Genomic DNA, 12,238 nt, shown 5'->3' with positions numbered 1-12,238 from the left:
TTTGATGTAGTCCCATTTGTTTATTTTCATTTTTGTTTCCCTTGTCTGAAGAGACATATCCGGGAAGAAATTAAGACCAATATCAAAGAGCATACTGCCTATGTTTTCTCCTGGGAGTTTTATGGTTTCGGGTCTTATATTCAAGTCTTTAATCCATTTTGAGTTGATATTTATGTATGGTGTAAGATAGTGGTCTAGTTTCATTATTTTGCATTTGGCTGTCCAGTTTCATCCCATGTCCCCTGCATTGGCAGGCAGATTCTTAACTACTGCATCAGCAGGGAAGTCCCACTTTTTTTTTCTTGAAGTTAATGATTGCCTTGCCTTTTCATTTGCTTGGTTTTCTTTAGATATGTATCACCTATTCTTCTCACACTTCCAATTCCTCCAATACAATTTTCCACATGGTCATTCCCATGTCTCCTGAGATATCAGTTCTCCTTAAAATTGAGTGGTTGCTCCCTACATCTGCTGCATAGGTCTCATCCTGGAACTTTCCTTTGCTGTCATTCTTGGAATTCCCTTTGCCTTTTATTCTGATTGGGTTTCCTATTTCAAGGATTTTATTCTTCCTCTTTTTTGGTTTATTCTATAGCGTTAAGAGATCACATCCTCCAAGAGTTTCATCTGATTGAAGATATGTCAGGGGACTTGCTGATGATATCCTTCGAAATGCCTGTCTCTTGAGTCATACAGCTCCAAACTGGACTAGTTGTTCACTATACTGGAGACAAGTGTCATCCTGGGATCATCCTTCAACATCATGTGGAGATTCATTTTACTTGTTCTGCTTTGGTTTTTGTTTGTTTGTTTTGTTTTGTTTTAATATTTATTTATTTGGCTGCACCGTGTCTTAGTTGTGGCACGTAGGATCTTCATTGCGGCATGTGGGATCTTTAGTTGCAGCATGCGGGCTCTTGAAGTTGTGGCATGTGGGATCTAGTTCCCTGACCAGGGATCGAACCTGGGCTCCCTGCACTGGGAGCATGGAGTCTTAACCACTGGACCACCAGGGAAGTCCCTCACTTGTTCTGCTTTGGATCATCTCTTTTCGCTTTCTTCTTACTTCCTCTCTCCTAGATTACTCTCACATTTTGATAGATATCTTCTAGTAGTTTCCAGAGAACAGTGTATGAGAGGTAAATTTTATTGTGACCTTGAGTGCATTAAATTATCTTTATTTTACTCTCAAACTTGCTTGTAAGTTTGACTGATTATAGAGTTTTAGGTTGGAAATAATTTTTCTTCAGAATTTTAAAATATTTTGTCCATGAGCTCTAAACCAACGTGTTTGTTAAGAAGTCTAAAGTGAATTTTATTTTATATCTTCTTTTTGAGACCTGTATTTTTAGTTCTTCTTGTAGTATATTGTCATTGTCCCAAACATTTGAAAATTAAACACTGATGTGTCTTTGAGTTTATTTTCATCCATTGTACAGGACAATTGGTAAGCAGTTTCATCTAGGAAACTAATTTCCTCCTGCTCTTAGAAATTTTCTATTTTCTCCAATTTACCCTATTTTTTTTTGCTTTGCTTTGTTTTTATTTCTTTTTTTTTCCATTGAGAAAAGGGTTTTAATAAAGTTTTATCAATTATATAACTATTTGGAAAAAGATAAAATTAAGATCTATTCCTTACACCATACTGCTTTGTTTTTATTTCTATATTTCTTCTTAGAAACTTTCTTTAGGAGTCTCATTCAGGTGTCTGTTCTTGATTTAGTTTGGGAGACTAAAGAGCTCAGTAATAGTTTTGAGCGTGTTATCAGGGCTTGTCCATTCTGATTATTACTCTAATGTGAACTGGGAGCTCTTGTTGTTGGAGAAACCTCAGTGTCAGTGTGATTAGGTCTTTTCACTTCGACTGGTCAGATTCCCCAACTCTTTAAAAATCTCCTACCCAGGAGAAAAAGGTATGGATTGAAAAGGTAAAGGATTGAATGGCGGAAGTGGAGTGTAGGCCTGCATTATTCAGGATAGGTTAGGTTATGCTTCAGTACTAAACAGTTACTCCAAATCTCAGTGATTTAACACAATGAAGGTTGATTTCTTTCTCGCACTACATGTCCCATACAGTTCAGCATGGGACCCTCCTCATAGCTGTCAGTGAGGGATCCAGGCTTCTGGAGACTCCCATCTCCACAAAGGCTTTCATGATCACTATAGTGGGCAAAGTAAATGTGTTAAACCATGCACTGTCTCCAAAAGCTCCAGCCCAGAAATAATATATTTCACTTCTCCCATTTTAATGGTGAAATGAAATTACATAGCCACATGTATTTTTTTTTTTTTTTTTTTGCGGTACGCGGGCCTCTCACTGTTGTGGCCTCTTCCTTTGTGGAGCACAGGCTCCACACGCGCAGGCCCAGTGGCCGTGGCTCACGGGCCCAGCCGCTCCGCGGCATGAGCCACATGTATTTTAAAGAGGAAATAGAATTGAAATTCTACCATGTGTCTGAGGGGAGGAAAACTGAAATATTTGTAATTGGTCCCAGTGACTAATATAGCATCTTAACAATCAACATTCACTGTTTAGATGGTCACCTATTTCCACTACGCATATTACTCTTGCCCTCAGTTTTGACTGTGGACCCTCTAATATGATGACTCTCTTTTCCTTCAGTCATCAGAAAACAAAACTCCAGACTTACGCTAGGGATGGGAAAGTAGGTTACTCCATGACTGGAGTCAGGGAAAGTGATTTGACCATTAGAGATTTAACTGATTCTCAGGCAATTTTAACACAATTCTTATTTGGCACCCTGTCATCATTTCCACAGTGTCTAGGGCTGATAGTTCTGATATCCAATACTTCTGAAAATCCTGCAGTCTAACCATGATTGGTTCTCAGCTTTTCCTACTTCAGGATGGGTAGTTGGTTTATCAGTTCTACTAAGTTATCCATCTGCTTTCCAGCTACTAAGATTTTTATCTGCTGTCTTATACCTTATTCTCTCCATCCTTATAGATTTATATTTTTGAAAATATCTCTTCACTTTTGTGTTAGTGCATTTTTAGAGAGAGCCAAATTAAAGGCACATGTCCAATCCACCAATTTATCTCAAAACACCCTTGAATTTTTCAGAGAAATAGACTTGTGTTTAATTGGTCAAATCTATGTGATTTTTATTCTATTTAAGTAATTTATGCTTTTATATTTAAAAATTCCATTTCTTTTATTTTCCTTATTTTTAAAATTGTTTTTCTTGAATCCTGAGTTGTTTGCTTAGCCTATTTGTTCTAATAAATCTTGATTTCTAAGAAATGCATGTAAGTCTCACTATTTTCTCTATTCATTCTTTGGTTCTTACCTTAAATATCACTTACTTAAAAAGCTTACTATATCAGCTAGAATTATGTTCTATATAATTTTAGCCTGAAATAATAGAAAAACCCTAACAACAACTGCTTATACAAAATAGAATTTTATTTTTCTCTCATAAAATAAGGCTAGTGGCTGAAATGCACTGCATGATATCTGGGACCCAGTCCCATTCCATTTTGTTGCTTTACCATCTTCAGGACATGACCTTTACCTCACAGTCCAAGACAGCTGCCTAATATCCAGCTATTACATTGCCATTCAGACCAGCAAATAGGAGAAAGGGAAAGCTGTGCCTTCCTTTTTAAAAGGCTGCTTCTAACAAGTATTCCATGGCACTTGTGCTCATGTCTCACCGGCCATAACTTAGTTATAAGACCATACCCAGCCACAACAGAAGTTGGAAAGTATAATCTATAGCCCACATATCCACATGGGCAGCTAAAAATGAGAAGTCTGTTAATAATAAATAATGAGAGAACATATATTTGGGTGAAATTAGTAGTCTATGCCATACCCACTCAGATCACAGCTGTAGCCCCCACTACCCACTAGGAGGAGATAGGATCAAATAAATTGCCTGATTGGATTGGTTTTTAGAGGAGCATATGATTGTATTTCTCCATATTGGTGGTGTGTTTTATTTATTTATTTTAAAAATTTATTTATTTTATTTATTTATTTTTGGCTGTGTTGGGTCTTCGTTGCTGTGCGCGGGCTTTCTCTAGTTGCAGTGAGTGGGGACTACTCTTTGTTGCGGTGTGTGGGCTTCTCATCCTGGTGGCTTCTCTTGTTGCAGAGCACAGGCTCTAGGCGTGCAGGCTTCAGTAGTTGCGGCACACAGGCTCAGTAGTTGTGGCTTATGGGCTTAGTTGCTCCACGGCATGTGGGATCTTCCCGGACCAGGGGTCAAACCCGTGTCTCCTGCATTGGCAGGCGGATTCTCAAGCACTGCACTACCAGGGAAGTCCTGGTGGTGTGTTTTGCAGCCAAAAAATTCTTGTTCCACTGAAAGTTTAGCCCTCAAAGCAATTAAGTACTAAATTCAATTTCTGGGACAAGATCCTTTGAACCAGTGATGCTTCCCTAGTGTGCTATTGGCACCTGTCATCCATTCCTACTTCTTTTTATTAACTTTAAAAAAATTTAGGGTCTGCAAAGCTTAAAACTCCATTTTACAGACTCCTTTGAATTATTATTCTGGATGTAAATTAGATTTTACCAGTGAGATGCCTTCACATGAGCCTTTGAAGACAGGCAAAGGTCATCTTCATGTTGTCATTGCTGCTGACCAGCAGGTCAGAAAGATGTGAGTGCTTGCAGCCAAGTCAGCATTTCTGTGTCTAACCATCAGTTTCATGGGGAACTGGAGGCCATTGCGGCAGCCAGACTCTATGTTCCACTGTGTAGTCACCAATTTTGGAGGTGGGAGAGGAGAGGCCATTGTGGGAGTAGCATTTTGGGTAGTAGCAGCAGCAGCAGCTTCCTAATTTCTCTATGGCAACAATGGTAGTATGCCTTCAAAACCAGTAGTTCAGTGTTGATTCTCGCTTCTGTTTGTCCAGTTCTTCTGATTTTGTAAGCAACTAATCCCTCTATAAAATTTCTTTTTTTTCCTTTAGTTAGATGTACATAGAATGGTTTCTGTTTTTTTGTTTTTGTCTTGAACTCCGAATAATTCAGTTTTATACCTTCACGTGAATTATAAGGAATAGGAGCTTCTCAATTAGAGTTTGTAAAGGAAAAGATGTAAAATATAAACTCATTAAGCAGTTAAGACACTATTCTCTTAAGCTAACATGTCTTGGTTTAAGAATAGGGAAGAATGAAAAATTATGGGTGCACTCCTGAGAGACTAAGGATGAAAATTTTAATAAATTTAATGTGTATATTTTTACAAAACAGAGCATGGTCTAAAAGTGAGCCATAAACACTTTCTTTCGCCCCTCACAGGCAACATGGTAGATAAAAATTACTTTTAAAATTTAATTATCTGTGGATAAATAAGAAAAGGGCTCAACATCACATACATTTTAAAAGATGATAACTGGCTCACATTGTTTTTTTCTTTTTGGCCACACCACTCAGCATGCGGGATCTCAGTTCTCCGGCCAGGGATGGAACCCGTGCCCCCTCCAGTGGAAAGATGGGGTCTTAACTGCTGGACCACCAGGGAAGTCCTTGGCTCACATATCCTAAATGATACATAGTTAGGTGAATGAAGCAAGTATCAAATAGTGTAAATAGTATATAAGCATTTTATAAATAAAATATTTTGTTAGTTTTTTTAAAATAAATTAATTTTTTTTATTTTTGGCTGTGTTGGGTCTTCGTTGCTGGGTGCGGGCTTTCTCTATTTGCGGTGAGCGGGGGCTATTCTTCATTGCGGTGCACGGGCTTCTCATTGTCATGGCTTCTCTTGTTGCAGAGCACGGGCTCTAGGTGTGCAGGCTTCAGTAGTTGTGGCACGTGGGCTCAGTAGTTGTGGCTTGCAGGCTCTAGAGCTCAGGCTCAGTAGTTGTGGCGCACAGGCTTTAGTTGCCCCGTGGCATGTGGGATCTTCCCGGGCCAGGGCTTGAACCTGTGTCCCTTGCATTGGCAGGCGGATTCTTAACCACTGCGCCACCAGGGAAGCCCTTGTTATAGTTTTTAAGTTTATAAAGCCAGACAATAAAATAACAGATTGAAATTTATTCATTAATTTATTCAATACTCATTCATCCATAATTACTGCAGTATGTATTTTTCTAAACACAGTAGAAAAACAGCTCTCTCCATGAGGAGCTTATAATTTAATAGGGAAGGGAGATCATTGATTTGACTGGGCAGAATACCCAATGAATGGAACATTATATTCAATGGATTCAAAGAAAAAATAGCCTAATATGTCATTGAAATTATGGCAAAATTGAATCTTCAAATTGAAAAGACGTTAGGAAGAGCTTTTTAGTTCTGAAACTGATGAAAATTCAGATGAACCTCATGTGGAAAACAATAAAAAGTGATGGACAAGACTTTTGAAAAATCACTTTAGGGAATTCCCTGGTGGTCCAATGGTTAGGACGCTGCACTTCCATTGCTAGGGGCCTGGGTTGGATCCCTGGTTGGGGAACTAAGATCCCGAAAGCCCCATGGTCCAGCCAAAAAACGAAATAACATAAAATAAAATAAATCACCTTAAAATATTAAAAAGGTGAAAATAGCCTAATTTTTTTTTTTTTTTTTTTTGCGGTACGCGGGCCTCTCACTGTTGTGGCCTCTCCCATTGTGGAGCACAGGCTCCACATGCACAGGCTCAGCGGCCATGGCTCACGGGCCCAGCCGCTCCACGGCATGTGGGATCTTCCCAGACCGGGGCACGAACCCGTGTCCCCTGCATCGGCAGGCGGACTCTCAACTACTGCACCATCAGGGAAGCCCAATAGCCTAATTTTGATGGAAGCCTGTAATAGAAGGGTAAACAGTATATCAAAACAACAAAACTTATTATTCTTTCAGGGCATGTGAAAACATTTTCCCTTGGGCTTTGATTTGAAGTGATGTGAGATCAAAGAAATACAAATCAAGTCTCAGGGCCAGCCAGAGGTGCAGCATATTATAATGAAGATCCTCCCCATTTTAAGGGACCCCACAGGGCTACATCCACAATATAAACACAGTGTAAACACCAAAAAAATCTAAACATGCTCCCTCCCCTCAACTCCAGGGAATTATATAGAAGGCTCCCTGGTGTTAAGTAGAGCAGAAGAAAGAGAAGAGAAAACATGCGGGGGAAATTGTAGCTACCGAGTGGGCCTCATGTGTGTTTGTATTTTGAATCTGCATAGGTTGACTTGCAAGAAACCTTAAGCTATAACTTGGTTTGTGATGGTCCCCTATTTATAGTGTTTCTATCCTGGCTAAAACAAATGAAAACCACTTTTGAAAGATGGAACATGCAACCAAGGCTTTGAGGACACCCTACAAATAAATTTTCAGGTGCAGTCAACCATATAATTCACACGAACAAACAGACAACATAAATGAGAAGAATAAGAAATAATACAGCAGAAATAGACCCATACAAACTTCAGATGTGGGAACTATCAGAGTTAAAAACCATTTATACTTACCATATATAAGTAAATAAGTGACATACTTGAAGCTGCACAGAACAGATTGAAAGGGTACACTGAGCTTCAGGGAAGATAATACAGAAGTATCAAAATTAAGACATAACCTGATAAAGATAATGAATTTCAAGGGTAGAAAGCAAGTCATCTACAGATGAAGAAAATAGCCTCAGACTTCTGCTCATCAACATTTAATACCAGAACATAATGGAAATGTCTTCAGGGTTCTGAGGGAAAGATATTATGGCTCAATAATGTTATACCTAGCCGAGATGTTCAAGTACAAAGATAATAATGCAGCAAACAGGAAAGAATTTATAAAACATTGCATTAGCATTCATGAGTGCTTATTTTGAAAAAAACTACTTAAGGATAAAATTCAGTCAATTTATAGATGAACTGAGAAACTGATGAAAGGGTTAATGTAATATTTGGTATCAACAAATCTCTGAAGAAAGTTGACTGAAGAATTTTATACCCAGCTAAATAACACTTCTCAAGCATGTGATAATTCAAGAAATACAGCACCTATAAACTCTTCTCTAAAGGATTACACCTGATGAAATCCAGTAAACCAAGAGATGATGCACTATAAATAATTCAGGTTTGGGGAAGCTGGGATAAAATAACTGAGAGTAAGGATGGCATTATCATTTCCAGTTTGAGCATACCAGTTTATATCAATTACCCCCTGAAACTTCATTTAAACAATAGAGAGCAAAGGTTTAACATAAATGAACCTATGAAGACAAAAAAATAGAAGAGTAAACAGCAGGGGAGAAAAGTCACTAAAATTTTTGGAAGATGCAAAGTATACAGACAATTGGTTATGGACAGATTTTACTTTTTTCTGTTGTCAAATGAGAGTAGAAAGTAGGGGTGCAGGTGGGTAGGATTAATAAGAAAATCAAATCCAACCAAAGTAATGATTCATATTGAGGGTCCAAGGAGAGGCTGAAAACAACAGTGGCTGAAAATCTGTACAAGGACTACACGTATCTGAGAATTCCTTCCCCAGTCACTGAAGCAAGGTGCCCTCCCTTTTCTCTTAGTGGCAGGAAATGGGAGGTACACTATTTGTAGATGTTATATAGACAGGGCTGGACTGAGGGACACTAGCACAACTGAGAGTAGGGCTGAGACCTTATTGAGAAGAGTATTAAAGAAATTCTACATACTGATTAAGACCCCATTTCCAACCAACGAGCTCTCAGAGCACTGAGTGCCTTCTTTATAATACCTTCCACCACTACTCCCATTCTTACTGAATTCTTCTCTGGAAAACAACATAGGCCCAAGAGAAGAGATTTACAGATATTAACTTTTGGTCCCCAAGCAAAATGTTTTTTCCTATTTAATTATTCTAAGGTGAGATCCACTACTCAACTAGTCCCACCCAAACATGCAGTGCCTAATCAGCTTTTTATTGTCTCATGGAAAAAGAACAAAAACAAAAAACAGACAGCCAAGCAGCATAATACATAAAAAGGAAAGTCTCTAACATGAGAGTGGAGAACAAAGACAGAGAGGATAAAAGTAATACTAAAGAAAAATGAAATGCTAGGATTAGAAGAAAAATTTTAAAAACCTTAAAATTAATATCTTCAGAAGTATAAGAAAAGACCAAGCCTCTGTGATACAATAAAAGGCTGCCATTGATTGATAAAGACCTAAGTGTAAGGGCTAAAACTATAAAACCCTTAGAAGAAAACATAGGTGTAAATCTTCATGACTTTGGATTAGGCAATGATGCTTAAGATATGACACCAAAAGCATAATAAGCAACCAAAGGAAAAAATAAATAAATTGGGTTTCATTAAAATAAAAAAATCTTTTGTGCTTCAAAGGATACTATCAATAAATTTAAAAGACAAACCACAGAATAGGAGAAAATATTTGTAAATCATATGTCTAATAAGGGTCTAGTATCCAGAATAAAGAACTACTCCAACTCAACAATAAAAAGACCAAAATCCTATTTTTAAATGTGCAAAGCATTTGAGTGGATATTTCTCCAAAGAAGATATTCAGATGGTCAATAAGCAAATGAAAAGATGCTCAACGTCATTTGCCATCTGGGAAACGCAAACCAAACCACAATGAGATACTACTTCACACCATCTAGGATAGCTATAATCAAAAAGAAAATAACAAGTGTTGGTGAGGAGAAACTGGAACCCTCCTACACTGTCAATGGGAATGTTAAATGGTACAGTTACTTTGGAAAACAGTTTGACATTTCTTAAGAAGTTAAACAGAGTAACTGTATTTATGACCTAGCAATTCTAATTCTGGGTATATGCCCAAGAGGATCAAAAACATACATCCACATAAAAACTTGTACATGAATGTTCACAGCAGCATTATTCATAATAGTGAAAAAGTGGAAACAAACCCAAACGTCCATCAGCTGATAAAATGTGGTACATCAATACCACATTAATATTATTTGGCCATAAAAAGGAATGAAGTATTGATATGTGCCATGACATGGATGAACCTTGGAAACATGCTAAGTGAATGAAGACAGACCCAAAAGGCTACATGTTGTATGATTCCATTTATATAAAATGTCCAGAACAGACAAATCCATAGAGACATAAAGTTGATAAGTGGTTGCCGAAGGCTAGAGGGAGGAGAGAAGGGAAAGTAACCAACCACTAATGGGAACCAGGTTTCTTTTCAGGGTGATGAAAATGTTCTGGAATTAGACAGCGGTAATGATTGTACAACTGTTTGAATATGCTAAAAACCACTGAACAGCTTTAAAATGTGACTGTTAGGGTATGTAAATTACATCTCAATTTAAAAATTAAAAACTAAAAAGCTATAGAAAGAACCTTCAGAGAACAAGAGAGCTTTTTGAGAGGAAAACTATACTAGCAAAAGCTTAAAACTCAATCAGAAGTGTTAAAAAATAGGTTGAGAAAATCTATTAGAATCCAGGGAAATAAAGACAAAAATAGTAAATAGAGAAATGTTAAGAAAAATTAAATATCAACCAAGGAGGTCACTATACAACTAACAAGAGTTACAGAATAAGAAAACAAAGAACACTGAATAGAGGAAATCATTTTTTAAATTACACACACACACACACACACACACACACACAAATCCCAAATCCTGTCTTAGTCTAAAGAACACATTACACAAGATTGACAAATCTCATTGGGTATTTATCACAATAAACGACAAAATTCTTACACTATGACACATAATTAAGAAATTCTACAACAATGGAGATAATATATGACCTAATTTCATCTTGAGCGAGGTTTCTCAGCTACAACACTATTGGCATTTGGGGCCATATACTTCTTTGTGGGCAGGGGGCTGTCCAGTGCATTGTAGAATGTTTAGCAGCATCCCTGGCCTCTACCCACCAGATGCCACTAGCACCATCTCCTCCACTTGTGACAATCAAAAACGTTTCCACACATTACCAGATGTTGCTGGGTGGCAAATTTGCCCCCAGTTGAGAACCAGGGATCTAGGAAAAAAATAGGTCTCAGAAAAAATGGGTAATCAGAATGTTGAATATCTCAACATTGGAGATTAGAAGACAATGAAGCAATGCCTTCAAAATACTAGTAGCAAATAATTCCTCACCTATAATTCCACATCCAACAAAATCAACAAATCAACATGTGATTTTATAGCATCCAAAATTTTCAGATGTTCAAGTTCTGAATAAATTTGTCACCAAATATTTTTCAGGAATTTAGGGGGGTAAACCAATAAAGAGGAAGACATAATAAATGCAGAAAATGAAATCAAACACATGAGAGAGAGAAAAGAAATTTCCAGGATGAAGGGTATAGCAAACCCCAAACTGCCAGCTGTGGAGTAGGTCTAGAGAGAAAATAGTGTACAATTGAGCAGGAGTCTGGGTGGCTCCACAATAGCTCCAAGAAAAAATAATGGAACTGAGAGGTTTTCTTTATGGGCTTAATAATACAATGAGGAGCTTTAGACTTTAGAAAGTATGGGGATAACTTTAAAATATGTACATAGAAAAATTTACACCTATGTTTTCTTCTAAGGGTTTTAAAGTAAAGTGGAAAATGAGGCAATTATTAACTTAAGAGTAAAGAAATAGAAACAAAATCTTAGAGCAATATGAGGTTTGGGTCTAAGTGATATTTACATAGTCATAATTATTTAAACACTATTTAAACAGAATAATGATACAGGTATGAGAGAGGATGGGGTAGAAGAAATGTGCAAGTTTGTGTGTGTGCCCTTTGGAAGTAAATGGATAATATCTAAAACTTAAATTTGAGAAAAAGCATTTTGTAAGCATATTATTTAGAAATATGGAGGCAAATATAATGGGGGAAAAAAACAAAAGGTTCAAAAGTTGTTACCTCTGGACAGACTTGAATAAGCTTGAAAAAAGTAGCGTTATTTGACGGCTTAAATATTTGAAACATAAAATGTCTAAACAATTATGAAGATTATCCTTTTAAAACACATTGTAAGTGTTATAAACATTGTTAAGGTAACTACATATAACAAAAGTATAAAGTAAGGTGAGGAGAGGAGGAAGTGTAAGAATGTTTATTTGCTTGTCTTTCAGCAGGCAGTTGATTATTGCTAATATCTTAATATGCACCATACTCCTGTTTGTTAACCTTATAGGGAATATTTGCCTAAGCTTAAGCAAGTTCTATAGTTTCATATTATTTTTATTATATTTCAGTAAAATCTGATGGTTTTAATTATAAAGAAGCAGTTTCTTACAGATTCATTTTATAAAATTATTTCCATCCAGCTAGTAACTTATAAGCATCATAGAAAT

At 37.0% G+C, this 12,238-nt stretch overlaps 1 non-coding gene across 1 annotated transcript; it reads right to left on the bottom strand.

Annotated features, from left to right (window-relative positions):
* Window positions 1–943: 943 nt before the first annotated feature.
* Window positions 944–1,016, bottom strand: TRNAW-CCA (transfer RNA tryptophan (anticodon CCA)). Its single transcript has one exon. It is a non-coding gene; the product is annotated as a tRNA-Trp (tRNA).
* Between the last annotated feature and the right edge of the window lie 11,222 nt (window positions 1,017–12,238).

This window comes from Lagenorhynchus albirostris, chromosome 3 (assembly GCF_949774975.1).
Source record: "Lagenorhynchus albirostris chromosome 3, mLagAlb1.1, whole genome shotgun sequence".
Lineage (NCBI taxonomy): Eukaryota > Metazoa > Chordata > Mammalia > Artiodactyla > Delphinidae > Lagenorhynchus > Lagenorhynchus albirostris.
This window is presented reverse-complemented; position numbering and strand designations above follow the sequence as displayed.